This window comes from Diceros bicornis, chromosome 5 (genome assembly GCF_020826845.1).
Source record: "Diceros bicornis minor isolate mBicDic1 chromosome 5, mDicBic1.mat.cur, whole genome shotgun sequence".
NCBI classification, from domain to species: Eukaryota; Metazoa; Chordata; class Mammalia; order Perissodactyla; family Rhinocerotidae; genus Diceros; species Diceros bicornis.
The window spans coordinates 48,747,498-48,762,962 of record NC_080744.1 but is presented as its reverse complement, the minus strand read 5'-3'; the positions used below and the strand labels follow the sequence as shown (position 1 = coordinate 48,762,962).

At 43.0% G+C, this 15,465-nt stretch overlaps 1 long non-coding RNA gene across 1 annotated transcript in view; it reads right to left on the bottom strand.

The window, feature by feature from the left end:
* LOC131406095 (uncharacterized) overlaps window positions 1-12,868 on the bottom strand; it is a 124,543-nt gene extending 111,675 nt beyond the window's left edge. The window contains exon 1 of the long non-coding RNA XR_009220056.1: window positions 11,229-12,868. This is a non-coding gene — a long non-coding RNA (uncharacterized LOC131406095). The remainder of the gene's footprint in view (window positions 1-11,228) is intronic.
* Window positions 12,869-15,465: the final 2,597 nt, after the last annotated feature.

The window sequence follows — 15,465 nt, the reverse complement described above, 5'->3', positions numbered from 1 at the left end:
ACAAATGTCCAGGGCATGCCATCTTCACTTCCATCTAGGCCTGTTTTGAATCCATGTGTAATGTTGAAGCGAATGTTTATCCCAAGCCACAGGTACCCACTGGCAAGGATTCGGACTTTAAAGTAGTACTTACATCAGAATGTAGGTTCCTTGAAGGCAGGGATGTTGTTTTGTTAACTTCTGTATCCCAGTGCCTAGAGCAGAGATCATCAAATATGGCCTGTGGGCCAAATTTGTGAATGAAGATTTTGTGAACAAAGTTTTATTGGAACACAGCCAAACCAATTCATTTGAATACCAACTATGGCTGCTTTTGCTTTGTAAACGCAGAGTTGAACGGTTATGACAGAGACCACATGGCTTGTAAAGCCTAAAATATTTACTATCTGGCCCTTTACAGAAACAGTTTGCTGACCCCTGGTCTGGAGCATTGCCTAGCACATAGTAGGCACTCAACAAAAATTTAGTAGTGACTAAATGGCTGTAAGACAACACCTTATTTTCTGAAGGATAGTTTAGAGAAAGGAAAAAAACCAAAACTTTATATTCTGCAGTATTTGTTGAATTCGTCCTCAAGCGCCCTCCACACTGGCCCCTTCTAGTGGTTCTTTTCAAGCACTAAGTGGTATAAAGCCTTTCTGTCTAATTCTTAAGGGAGCTTTTTCTGAGGCAGCTCTCCTTCCCTCCGTGCCATGAATAACTCTAAAGACATCACTTCTCTGTTCTGTGCCTCCATTTTCCACAACTAGAAAACAGAGTGTTTGTGGAACTCATGGGTCAAGTGTTTTCAGAGAAAAGGTACCGCAGTGGAAGTGTTTGACTTTTATATCTGGAAAAAGCAAAAGGGCAGGAGTGTGGGAAGCCCACATACATCGAGGGTAGAGAGGCCAGTTGGCAGCGGGAGCCAGAGGGGAGAGAGGCCTGTGGGAAGAGAGCACCTTTTGAAAAGAGACTTCTTCCTCCATGTGTTCAAGCCACTCTCAGAAGAGCATGCTTTTAAGGGCTCCTGAAACTCTGTTCCATTGTGTTCAAAAGCTATGTACACAATTTTCTGATCTTTATGGAGTATGCAGGCTCTCTCTGAAAAGAGTTCCCTCCAACGCTCCTGTGGAGGTACTTTGGAAATATTTGCAGGTAGCTCAGCCTAGCTGAGTCTCTGTCAACAGCAGCACTGCTGGATATAAAATCACCTGAAAGAACTCCAAGCTAGAAAACTGACAGAACGGTGATTGCTTTATTTCTTCTTGAAGAGCAAAGTGGAAATTACCTCCCTCTGTTGAGAAAAAAATCTAGTCTTAGGAGGCAGAGAGCCTACTTTTTTGGCATTGTAAGGGCTCAAAAATGTTCTGCTTCACCCTCTCTCTTTTGTCTTCTGCCACCTCGAAAGGAACAGAGAGGAGCTCTGAGAGAAGTGAGCTGAACCATTTTAAAGTATTTTAGCAGCAATTTGTACAAGAGGACCAGCCTAGGAGTGATTTTTTTATAGCCCGAAATACCCTCAGGGGCAGCAAAGAGAAGGTGTGAGGGCCTTTGTGGCCAAGGCTGAAGACCTGGAGGCAAGACCCTGCCTGGGAGTGCCCAGGAGACTTCAGAGTGAGTCAGCGAGGAGCCTTCGATGGAAACCAAGCTGGTAACTGAGCCCTGCTTTCCTCATTAAACACTATTACGTGATGGTACTGAAAGAATTAACTCATAACAAATGTGAGAGCACCTGTGGCAAATAGGTCACCTTAGTGTGGGACCCCCCCTGAGGCAGACCCAGAGTGAGGCACATATCATATATTTGACAGGCACAGGAAACACCAATAGGTGAGTGAGGAAGTGAGACCAGGAAAAGAAGAAAGCAACAAAGGATTTGAGATCAAGCCAGCTACCACTGTGGGTGACTGGGGCTTAGTCCCAGTGAGAAACTCTGGGACACGATGTTAAACAAGAACCTCTGGGTTATCCCACCCAAGGGACAAGGGAGCTGGGCTCAGTGACTGATTGACAGCTGCCCAGAGTGGTATTAATTCCCCAGCACTCCTGCCCTGGGCAAAGAGATGCAGATACTGGCAGCTGGAAGTGGCTGGAACACCTTAATATGGTGAGTTCCAATGGATGCTGGTGGCAGCCCCACAACGTCTGCTATAGAGACTCTCACTAAAAGTTTCCTCTTGTCTTTCCTTGCCCACATGCCACTCCTTCATGTCCTTGGAAACAAGAATATGCCTGGGCTACAGTAGTGACATCTGCCACATTCACAGGGCCCATTTTCTTTTGGGAACATCCACACATTATGAATCCAACCTTGCCAAAGTAGAACGCAAATGCCCAGCCTCCCTGCAGCTAGAACACAGGCATGAGGTTTAAGATCTGCCAGTCAGGCACACGAAGGTGACACTGTGTTTTGGAAGTGTGCAATGCATGAGACGGGCTGAGGGGGACATCCCTTGTTCCTGGGGAGGAGTGGCAAATGCATGCAGTTTTCGGTGGTGGAGGCAGCAATGCCGATGGAGGTTTACCAGTAGTTCAGGGTAGAATTTCTGGCACAAAGGTGGCAGCAGAGCTGATGGCTTTAGCACATGCAGTGACATTAGTTTTCTAGCATCTGGTGCTCAACAGCTTCAGGGCTTTCCCATCAGGCCGGTTTCTGCAGCCAGGTGTGAAAGATCCTCCTAGAAGCCTGACCGCAAGTGTGTTTCTCCCAGATTTAATATCCTTATGTCAACCCCTTTTTTTGCTTACACTAGCCAGAGTGGACTCTGTTCTTCTTGACTAACCCCATCACTGATAAATGGTAAAGGACACAGTATGACATGTGTATCATTTTATAAAAGCATAAAGAAACACAAAGGGGCTATTTGGTCTCCCCTGTTTCTCATAAAGAGAGTTACCTATAAACCATCTCAAACGAGAAACTAGTTTTCAAGTCTCCAGGGAGAAAATTCTGCACAACCTAAAGAAGTACATAATTCCGGGAACCTACAACACCCAATGCCAGAAAGTTCTACCTTAGTATTCAAGGAGATACAAGAACTTTTCTTAGTCATTTAAAAGAAAATGTATTTAAATCACCCATTTTCTCACTGAATTTACCTTTAATGGTTTTAATTTTATTATACAAGGAGCTGCCAACTGCCAAACATTAGGGAATTATCATCTCCATTTTTTCCAGTTTAATGTGAGTCAGATGAAAACTTGAGAAGAGATGAAGACATCAATATTACATTTAATATAAAATAAAACTGTTTCCATGTCACATGGGCATGAAAAGCACTTGTTTTCAAAAAAGAGCTTACTTCCAGTTTCCCCTCTACTCCTAGTCTTTTTAGGCCAAAGGAGGAAGTCAGGAACACTTCCTCAAATCTCTAGATCAAAAGTCAACACGAGGCAGTCCGCCTGAATGCCTTCCTTCCCCTGTGAAAATGACAGTCCTCTTTCAGGGGAATAAATTCATCTTCCTCCAGATCTGGAAGGACGTCTGTCCTCTGATGTTTGCACCTAATGGCAAGAGTTATGATGATGATTACGCTTCTATCAGTGGTTTTCAGAAGTCATTTGGGGGCACTGGGTCTCAGTAGTATTGCATTAATATTTTACCTTAAATGTTTTACTCCTCGACCTTCAAATATTTCAAAATTCATACTTTTCTTAAAAATTACTGGAAAATGTTATAACATAGCAAGCATGGTGCTTCATGAACAAATCAGGTTATACTACATAGGGAGGAAGACTTGGAATCAGACAAGCCTAGGCTCCGAGGAAGGACCCTCCCCTAATTATAACCTGATCTTCCATAGTTAACTACATACCTTGGGCAAGTCACTTAACATTTCTTAGACTTAGTTTCTTCATCTGTAAAATGGAGTCACAATACCTACCACATAGGAGTGGTGTGAGGATTAAATTAGATAATATGTAAAGTAAGTAAAACATGCCCAGCATATAATAAAAATTCAGTAAATGGTAGCTGTTGTTTTTCTTTTCTTTTTTAATTTAACCACACATCTTTACATCTGTACATGATTATTTTCAAATAAATATTGCATATATTTCAATGCAGATGAAATTTTCCTTTTATCTCTTGGCTTCAAAATTTCACAAAGTTTTGCATGTCTCATCTTCTGTGATCTGAGCTGCTGTCATCACTTTATTAAACTCTGTGTTGATGACAATTTCCTCCCTCATACCTTCTGACTGCTGCCAATATTCTTTTTTTCAATGATGTGATGAACACACCAGCCCACTATTTAATGTGCCAGAGTGGTTTCTCATTGCTCTGCAGATACAATTCAAGCTCTTTATCACTGGAAGCACTATTTCCATCTCCCTCCTATGGCCCTTATCCCATTCCCCAGCTGCGTATCACAGAGTCTGGGAGGCTTAAAATAACATTTCTCAGACTCCCTTGCTTAATAAATCATACCCCGAGGAAGTAAAGCTGTAGAATCCTTTGTGATACCAGTGCCCCAACGCCAAGGGCCACCAATGTCCCCCATCCCAGATCTAATACCTCTATGCTCTTAAAAATTGTTCCTCCACTCTCATTCCAACTTCAAATTTTTCTCCTGGATACTTCAGCTCAAACTCAACGTCCCCTCTATATTTCTTCTCACTCCCTTGAATTCTTTGAGCCCATGTTGGTGTCCCTTAGATTGCAAGCTGCTTAAGGGGGGAGAAGGTATCTTGTTCATGGCAGTAAACTACCCCCTTCCCCTCCCCACACATATACATGCTCTTGGCAAACTGCTTTGGCACACTGTAGGTCCTTTAAAACAGTGTTTTTTTGCATATCTTTTTAAAGTTAAGCAATCTTCTCTTTGTATTTAGAACACAATGGGTTATTTTGTGCTGAATTCCTTGTTCCCTCCAAACTCAGAACATCAAAAGTGGCCAGTAAAAAATCTTAGAAAGATGTATTTTCAGAACCAGAGGCAAGCATACCTTAAACACTACCCACCAACCTGGTCCCATAAAGCCCACAATTGTCTCCAGAGAATTGAGCACACGTCCCAGAAACTGGTTTGCCGAGAATTCCATAGAGTCCCAAGATATTGGAGATAGGAAGGACCTCAGGGGTCATATTGCCCAATTTCTTCAATGGGTAGGTGAAGAAACAGGACAAGAAAGGAGAAAGTGACTTGCCCAAGGGCATCCAGATGTTCTGCCCAGGAAGAGCCTGGAGCCCCTAGCCTCTCTCCTCTTAATCCCACTCTACGTGCATTGCATGTCCTGAGGAGGTCAAACCACTCTTGGTGGTGTCTGGAAAGACCTTCCATCCTCTTCAGGGCCACTGAGAAACCAAAAGTGAACCAGGCAGCAGACTTTCCCCAGCATTCCTGGGTGTCGGTCGGGACAACGACCTCAGTGACAGGTCCCTGAGCACTCCCTCAGCATCCCCATATCCTGTCCTCCCCACAATCAATCCTTTCTAACTCTTCATTTATCACCCCAGAACTTGAGAGTGAAGCCAGAAGAAGAAAAGACCGCCATTACTGTGCATCCTCCACACTGCTCCTCCTGCACGTACTCTCTGGGTAATGATTCCTTTTGCCAGAAGCCCAGCTCCCGAAATAGTGTGGTGCATTGGCAGAGGTCCAAGAGCTAATGAGGATGGCAGCATTGTGTCTTATGACCTGTTTTAACCGAGCTAATTTAGAATTTACCTGACCAAGGGTACCATAAAACTTACTCCTCAAGATGAGATTGTTAATTACCACAGGCTGACTCACCTGTGATTGGCGGCTGGAAGAGTGCTAGAGGGGAAAGGCTGGTTTCCAGAAATAATCCTTCCCTCCTCACCAAATAGGAATTAAATTTGGGAAAGGGCAAAGGGGATGGACAGAGAGATTCACCCACAGGAACTAAATAGGGTTATAATTAGTTTGTGTGTTTGCAGGTGTCATCTTTCACCCTCTGCACGCGGAGGAGACTGTGGGTAAGCTCAGAATACTTTGTGTCTCTTGGAGAAGGGCACTGAGATCCTTGGGGTGTTCAAAAAAGAGCTGGAAGCAAGACGACTGCTAGGAGCAACGCAAACAAAGTCTCTGCAGTGCAGAGAGACGCCCAATGCAATGACCCCCGGAATATAACACTGTTTCCTGACAGCAGCTCCCCGCAGCTATAACAGCGCTGCCTGAGAGCATCCTAATTAGAGAGGGTTGTCAGCACTCTCATTATAATCCCCAGCTGAGTGAGCTCAGTGTTTATCTCAGCCACTTCAAGTCACAGCCTCTGAAACACAGCCTTGAGTGGCCAGTCTCAATTTGTTTTTACCCCATGACTTATTCTAACCATCTTCATCTTTCACATGCATCTCAAATGTATTTTTAAGCAGAACCGTCTCATACAAAGGGGATTCCCACAGCTGTCTCACTGCTGAGGAATCTGTCATTTTACAAAAGTGTTTTCTCTAAGCACTTTCTTGCCAAATGTTTCCCAGATATGAGATATAAGTTAGATTCTAAGCATCGTCTTCCACCATTTCAGTTCACTGTTTTCTCTCATGCTTACCCTATACACTGGGTCTTGACCTCACCACAGGGGTTCTGAGTAAGCAGAAATTTGTTCCTGCTTTTGGCTATATTAGACTATAGTCTTGCATATTAATCAGTCGGTGATTGTGTTCTGAGAATTCATCCTAAGCGTACTCTCCTTAATATTCGTTAATTCCTGAAACCCATGTGGAATTTGGACTGTGTTAGATATTTAATCTTACTGCTATGCCATAAACCTTTACATGACATGATCTGCCTTGATGTATAGACCAGTCATATTAAAAGTAATGGGTGTCTTGTATTCTGAATCGAGAGAGCATTTTGAAGAACAGGAATAAAACTCAAATGGGATGATATATATGTAAAAACATAATTCATGTAGATGCAGTCTTGTGGACACTGCCTCCCTTCTCGGCAAGCCCCTTCTCCATAGCCACAATTGTCAAGAGAATTCCAGAGTGAAGGGGTGGGGCGGAAGCCTTATTTTCCTGAAGTAACAGACAATACCCTAGGTAAGTATATCAAATGTCAGGCTTCCCTTAGGCAGTGTGGAGCTGATCTAAGCTCAAGTCTGACTCCCAAACCAGTGGTTCTGTGAAACAAGAGGAGTCCAAAATGTACTAAGAAAATACAGCCCACATTGAATCCTTTTTGAGACCCAAGTAAAATTAACATTAAAGACACTTGATGTGAATTCATCTATTAAACGATGCAAGATCATTAACTATAGTCAAATCCAGTGTCATTTCAATTCACAAAGCCATAATCCAAGATTTCATGAAATTTAATAGCATTTTTATCTTTGTATTATGGAGATTTTCAAACATATACAAAGGCAGAAAGAATCGTTTAATGAGCCCCATATATCCATCACCCAGCTTCAATACTACAACTCCTGGCAAATCTTATTTCATCTCTACTCACTATTAACACCTCTGCCCACCCACCCCCAGATTATTTTAAAGCTAAATTCAGACTATTTTAAGGAATTTACACAGGCGTTTCACTGCCTTAGAGAGTCCACTCTGCGATGGATTGCCACCTCCAGTTAGTGCGTTGGACCTGCCCCTGCTACACTCTCACACCCCTACCACCCTCAAGAAGGCCTCAAAACTGACCACAGCCACCAGAGATGTCTCTCAGGGGTGTCTTCAAATGTACTATGAACCCCATCCATGGCCCAGAATTCAAGGAAGTGACTGGGTGCCCCACGTACGAGCAATTGCCAGATGAGTCTTACAGCCTGAGGGGCAGCACTACCCGTGGCCTGAGAACGGCCCACGTGAGCCAGCATAGGACAGCGTTTCCCAGTCACTAAGGCAAAAACATCAAGTGCTCTATTATCAAAGAATTAAAAACAAGAAAGCCTCATCCTTACCATAGAAAAGCTCAGTTTCCTTAAAAACAAAAGCAAAGATAAACACACACGTGTGGTTTGTGAACAATTATAGCCTTCATTCTACAGAAATGCATATGGCGAGTGGTATCATTGCAACGACCCCCCCCTAAAAAAAAATTAAAGTAGAGCTTGCAATATGATACCAAAAGCTGGAGACTCCCATGTCCTCACCACTATTTATATATTGGACATTATTCTTTCTGGAATTGCACTAGAAAAACATGCAAGGAAAAAACCACATTTGCATCCCCTGGAAAGCTACTTAACTTACTCCTAGAGTGTATATGAGCTTGAGGTTGTTGACAAATGTACAAAATAAATATCTCAGGTGGTAATGACCAGTGAGAATTTCAGGAGTCAGTAAATATTTTTAAAATCAGCAAACCCCCTGATCTTGGCACATAAGCAGCTAATAGTATACTAAAATGATCCACCTGAAAGGCAAGGAAAAATCAAAGACATTCTCCACCGGGAAGCAAACAAGCTTGATTAGCAAAATGAGCCTGTACTAAACTTCTGATCTTCCCCATCAGAGCAATGGTAAATCGAGCCTTTAATGAGCAAATATACGTTTTTAGATGACATTTTAGAAATACACAACAGAGAGAATGTGCGTCTGCAGAATAGCTAACTTAGAAAGAAGGCACACATTTGAGATAGTGGTTAGTAGGAAAAAAGAAAGAAGATCTTTTTAATCAGCCTTTGTCAATCACCACCTGAAACACAAGGAGAGTGGCAACACCAGTTACCAGGCCTTGTCAGGGAGGAAGGCAGAGCTGGAGGAGCCCCAAGAGTTAAAACTCTGTTTACGATGTCTGGGGGTAGTGCAATCTATATACCAATCACTGAAGTCATTTGAGGCTTGCCTGTTGCTGACAAATGTAGATGGACAGATATGTAAAGATGATGCTTCATGAACTACAGCTGATGAATTTCCTGCAGAAGCCCCTGTACTCACATCAGAAGTGTCAAGAGGTGACAGAGCTACATCACACCAAGTCTGGCAGTTTAATTTGGTGTCGGCTATTAGTGTTGACTCTCTGCGCTATTGCCATTCAGTGTTTCTGCTGGCAAGGTGACATAGCCTCCGAGATTGCTAAATTTCTTTGTTGAGTGCAAGAGAGGTTGCCTGGTTTGCACAGTAAGCCCTTGCTGAACAATGGGATTGCAGAGGAGCAGGGGGAAGAAACAGAGAGAAAAGGAACTCGTTTCACAGGGTTCCCCTAAAACTTCCCTTGCATAATTTCAGGTAAGAATCTGATGGCTTTGTTGGGTAAAAAACAAATGTCTGGGGCAAGGATGATTTATGTCGAAGGTTTGGCTTGACTGAATTAGAAGCTACTGAGTGCACTAGCATCACGGAAGTACTCTCCCTACATCAGTCCCGGTGAAACCACCACATTCACTCAGGAAGGAGGACTTGGTGCATTGCTCTGACCTCTGGGTGTCACCCAATGAGTCCAGTTCCCCTCTCCTGGCCCCATGCTTGTGGCAGAGGCAGACTTTGGCAGTGTACCCATGGACACTTCAACCTTCCTTGGTTACCCTTTCTCCAGAGAAAAGAGAAAGAGTGCCTGTACCCTACATCCCTACCCTGCCCCAAGACACTGCTGGCAGGGTGGGAAGGCATGGGGTACAGGCCAGGGAGGCCTGGCAGTGCCACACCGCCTAAGGGAAGCCTGACATTGACTGAAGGGAATTTGGTCAAAGACTAATAATAGATACTGTCTCTTCCACTCTGCCCGGGACAGCACTGCCATAGAGGGATGCCCCAGTCCTCATATTATGAAGGCCACAGGAAAGTGATAAAGATTACCAGCTCCTAGGATACACCCTTCCAGAACTGTCTATGAGACTGGGGGAGGGGTTGGAAAAAACACAGAGAGGGAGTTATAGTCATTAGTAAAATAATCTCTGTAGTAACAAGAAAAACATGGCTCAATGTTTAAACAGCTTGTCCGGTTAGGATCAGAGTAGCGCAAAGAGGAAACACTGTAGGAGCTCTAAATTATAAGCAGCAGAGCAGATTGCAACGCTTCTTAGCACCTGCCCTACCACATTGGACAAGAGCAAGCTCACAATACTGGGGTCCTTATATTTTCATGGAATTTCATACCTGTCTGTAGCTTTTACTACCATTATCTCATTGATCCTCATTCATTCCATGGCTTCCTGAAGCCAATCCCAGAAGCCACCCTCTGGTTCTGAGCTCTCCCAATACTCCAACTTCTACCCACATCCTTCCCCTATGTAGAAGAAAGCTGCATATTCCAGGAGAATTTCACCTAATGCCATGGACCTGACCAATCCGAAACCATCACAAGAGGATAACCCAGACTTTCCGTGGTGGAAGAGTTGGGTAAATTTCTAAGAGGAAAATATATAAGTTAGTCCAAGGAATTTCTGGGATAACTAAACATTTTAAAAGAACATCCTCAGGATGATTTTCCAATCTAAAAGTCCTTGGAGATACAAATTCACAATTATAGTGTTCTTATGGGGATTTTTTTCCTGTGGAAATTTCTCCAGTTGAAGGATCCTAGCACCAATATTCTAAGGGTCCTAAGTCCCTGATTTCTGCTTCTGAAACCATCTTCTTTCCGTAGACTTCTTTATAAAAGTTTCAGAAAGATCCTGTAAGGGATATCAGGCTATATACCTGGATAGAACGTACAGAATAAATTCAGTGAGAGTCCCCGCTCCATGCCAGTGACCCACCTGGCATATCGTGTCCAGTTGTGGGAGCCACACTTTACGAGAGGTGTTGACCAGTGGAGTGCATCCACAGGAAAGCAGCTAGGGCAGAGAGGAGCTGACCAAACCACAGTGTGTGGTTGAAGGTGCTTGGCCAAAGAAGACAAGAACAAGTACAGTCTAAGTCTTCAATCAGTTGGAGAGCTGTCCTGTGAAAGCTAAGAGACGTTTATAACACACAGAGCAAGGCCTTTCTGTGCTACCCATAGAGGGGTCCATATGCATTGTTCTGGGTTCCTGTCATAACTTAAAGGGAAATTTCTACAAGGTCTGGAGCCCTTGATGTTCTGCAAATTAAGGAGGAGAATGTCCTCAAATTCCTTGCAGCAGGAATTCACTTAGGTGGCATCAACCTTGACTTCCAAATGAAACAGTACATCTACAAAAGGAAAAGTGATGGCGTCTACACCATAAACCTGAAGAGAATCTGGGAGAAGCTTCGGCTGGCAGCTCATGACATTGTCACCATTGAAAACCCAGCTGATGTCAGAGTCATACCCTCCAGGAATACTGGTCAGTGGGCCATGCTGAAGTTTGCTGCCACCACTAGAGCCACTTCTATTGCAAGCTGCTTCACTCCTGGAAGCTTCACTCACCAGATCCAGGCAGCCTTCCAGGAGCCACCACTTCCACTGGTTACGGATCCCAGGCAGTTTGCTACTGGGACTGGAGCACTCAGCCCACCACTGAGGACTGGTCCGTGGCTCCCAAACAGGTAGGCACAACCACTGAGTGGCCTTAATCTGTCCTTCCACAGACTGTTAAACAGAAAATGGAAATAAGGTTGACAGAAAATAAACAGTTTCTAAAAAAACAGAAAACAGAACAAGGCCCAAACAGCAAGAAGTGAGAGTTTCAGAAGGGAAAATCTCGGGCAAGGAAGCCTTCTCGAGTGGCTAGCCTAAATTGGAAGGGGCTGCCTCAGGAGGCCATGAGTTGCCTCCACAGGGAGGTAAGTGCTTTGGGGAATGTTGTAAAAGGATCTTTTCACCATATAAGGAGTTGGAATAAATTATTGCTCAGGTTCCTTCCCATTCTAATGTTCCATGGTCCTGGAAACTTCTCCATTTAAACCTTAATGAATTATAGAATTATGAAAGGACTTCAGACATTGTATGTCCTGTCCATGGGCGAGAAATAAACTGTTGTGGTCAATGAAGCAGAAAAGTTTGAGATAAGGAAAACAACTCAGTGGCCCACTTACAACACCTGTTCAGGCCTCCAGATTTCTTCCTTTTTCAGAGCGACTTCAAGTCAGAAGACAGTGCTGGTGAGGAAGGTCCGCTTGCTTCCAAATCTGACTGGATTTGGCTGGTTGGTTGTTTTTTACAGGCTCAGAAATAGAAACAATACCTACCTTGTAGGAGGTTGAGAGGTTGAGGGTCCAGAACATACAGAGAATAGCAGCCATTTCTGTCCTGTTTCCTCTGCTGTTTAAGAAGGGGCCTCACAGACCACCGGTCAAAACTCTTCATTTTTCAGATAAGGAAACTGAGACGCAGAAAGCTCAACTGTGTATCCCAAGGTCATACTGATAATTGCTAGCAGAGCTGGGCCTTGGGAATGGGTCTCCTGGTCTGCTATCCAGTGGTCTTTCTTCCAACAAAGACCATTTTTATCCAGTGGGGGTGCGAATACCAGTTTCTCCAGCAAATCAATGGCACAGAAAGTGAATAGATTAAAAGAGATTTAAGAGAATTGACTGAATGCACGGGTTGGAAATTGTTTGAATTCTCATTCGAGAAAACCAACTGGAAAAAGACATTTTGGAAATGATTAGCACAACCAAATATGAACTAGGTATTAAATAATATTATTTATTGGAATTTTTAATAGATGTGATAATAGCATCAGGTGTATGTAACATTTTTTTAAGTTCTTATCAGTTTGAATGCATATTGAAATATTGACAAGTTACAAAACGTGATGTCTTGGATTTGCTTTAAAATACTTCAGAAAAATAAAGGGAGTTGGTCATGGATGAAGTAAGATTGGCAAATGTTGATAATTACCAAAGCTGGGTAATACGTACATGTGGGCTTGTTAAGCTACCCTATCTTTGTGTATACTTGAAAATGTCCATTTTAAAAATGTTTAAAAGAAAAAAATACTAATCTAGACTTAAGGCTGGGCAGGTTGAATGCACGACCTCTCCCTTGTCTCCAGCTGAGCAGCTCTGGGAGTGGGAGTAGGGGAGGGGGCCTGGGCCTCTTCACTCACCCCCCAATCTTCTCCTCACTGAAGATGCCAGGTAGGGGCCAGGGCAGGAAATCATATTGTGCTTTATACGTATTTATCCGTGTGTTATTTAACAGCAAACTGGGAACTTAGTAGGCCTGTGCTGTGGTTTTCCAGACTCTAATGCTTTGGCAAAATTTTAAAAATAAAAAAATTAAATTAAAAAACCTTCACACTCATCCCATGCACAATACCCTGTTAAATCAGATACAGTCTTAGGCTCATCAATAGTTTACTCATGTCACCACTTCTCACCCTCTCTTTGTGGTGTGTCTTCCTTTACACACACACACGTGTGTACATACACACACACACACAATGGTTCCATTGACTGTGCAGGAACCCAGTTTTTTTATATATTAATCACAGGGATCATTGGATCTGAATGGAAACTTGCCTGCAATATGGATTCAGAGTGTGGTTTTGCCTTGGACTGCGTCTCTTCCCCTGGTAATGGGGACTTGAATAAGTTGGGCTTTCATAATTAAAGAAATTGTGTCTTTGTGGGAACATTTGAAATAACTTTGGACTTGAATCTATTTACCAGTGGAATCTCAATCTAATAGCTTGTAATAGTGAATCCAAAGGCATTCACAGGCCTCCACCCAGTGACATGATGAAATAGAATTAGAGATGGAGGAGGGCAAAGGGAAAAAAACCACAACCCAGCCTTGGAAAATTTCTTAAAATGATCAGAACTACATAAATTACCTTCAACCAAAAAGAATCTACCTTGATCCTATCACATCTGCTCCTTTCCTGGTCCTAACCATCCCTACCTTCTTTTATTCCTGTTATCTCTCTAGTCCATGATTTTTCAACCTCAATGATGCTGTCAGTCATCACAGAGATCCCTTTGAGAAGTCCGAAACTTGCCAAATATTATTGTGGCCAATGTTATTGAGGAGGAACAGGAAGAAAAGCATGATTCTCTGTACCAAGGTTTGGACTCCTGGAAATAAAGCATGGAAGCATGAAGTCATGGTGTTTGATTCTAGGCTCCCATATACTGAAAGAAAGCAGTCATTAATAATTGCAAAGGACGTACCTCCAGCCCCCCTACTTCCCTGTAATGTAGACCCTGTGTGAGTAGGAGTTAATACGAGTGCAGGGACCATATCTCATCTTTCTTTGTGTCTCCCACAAAGCTCAGCACAGTGCTTGGCACCTCATAAGAACTCAATAAGTGATTAATAGTTTGAAGTGGAGAATTGATGTCAGCAATCTCACACCAAGCACAAAATTCCCAAGACTCACCATTGCTGGTGCTTGTGGAAATTCATCCTGTTCACAACTATACACAAATACAATGGTTTTGTAGCCCTAAAGTTTCAAAAGCATTGATATTTCCAATCTGGAGAAATTAAGGTATTTTATCCCATTGCATCTTTCAGTTTAAGACAGTGTATTAGACTGGAATAGAGATTATAACTTTTACTCAAGAGATATCTCTTCTAGTCTCATTCTCTTAGTTACACCAAGGCCCCATCATTAAAGACTTTACTCCCTTGCTGAGTGAGAACTTGTGATGAGTGACTGACTTCCCCAATTGGCTGAGGGAACCAGCCTCATTCACTGAATCAAAGAAAAAGGACATCAAGGTAAGAAGAGATTGTCAAAGAATAATTCTCTAGGCTCACTTTTTTTTTTCTTTTCTTGATTCAGACCACTAGCAGCTTTCTTGGAAATGAGGTAACACTTAGAAGGTGGATCAGAGTGCTCAACTGACTTCAGTGGGCCTGTAGTATTCATCAAGCCCTGACTGTATACAAATCCTTCAATGGGATAGCTGTGGCTGGAGAACCCACTGCAGACCTGACCCATGCAGGCTCTGCCTGAGAAGCTTATTGTCTCATTAAGAAGACCTAAAACAGAGGAGAGGCATTTTTCAAACTAAATAAAAAACAGCATAAAAACTAGTGGAAAATAATAAAATGCAAATGAAATATCAAAGGGCCAGGGAAAGTTGGATTAAGGCCACAATTAACTCAACATAGGCAATAACAAATAATTCCTTCCATTTGTACAATACTCCAGTTTTCTAAATATTCACACCCCTTACCTCTTTTAATCTTCAAACAATTTTATGAAGCAGACTTTATCTTCCTCAGTTTCTCGGTGAGAAAACTGAGTCCCCTGTAGATGAGGTGCCATGTCCAAGGCCCCAGAGCTAGTAAGTGGCAGAGCCAAACAGAAAATAATTCAGGGCCCTAATCTGCTGACTTCTAGCCATTGCTTTTTGCACTTCCCCACATTATAACTCAACACTATATACCTGTGCAGAGCTTTACTTTTGCAAAGTATTTTCACAGACATTTTATCATTTGATCCTCTCAGCAGCCGATGAGAGAGGGAGAGCAGAAATTCCACAGAAGCGCAAACTAAAACCTTGGTGAGTTTTCCTGCCTGAAGTCGCCCAATCTGAGATTGTCAGTGCATCCTGACTCCCAACACAGGGACCATTCCTTCACACCTAACTGTGATTTCACCACAGGGCTGCACAGGAGAAAGGACCAGTGCAGAATGGAGATGCACTTTCATTTCTTCCTGGATCTGTACCTGTCAGGTAATGGTTCAAACCATGAGACTAGGAAA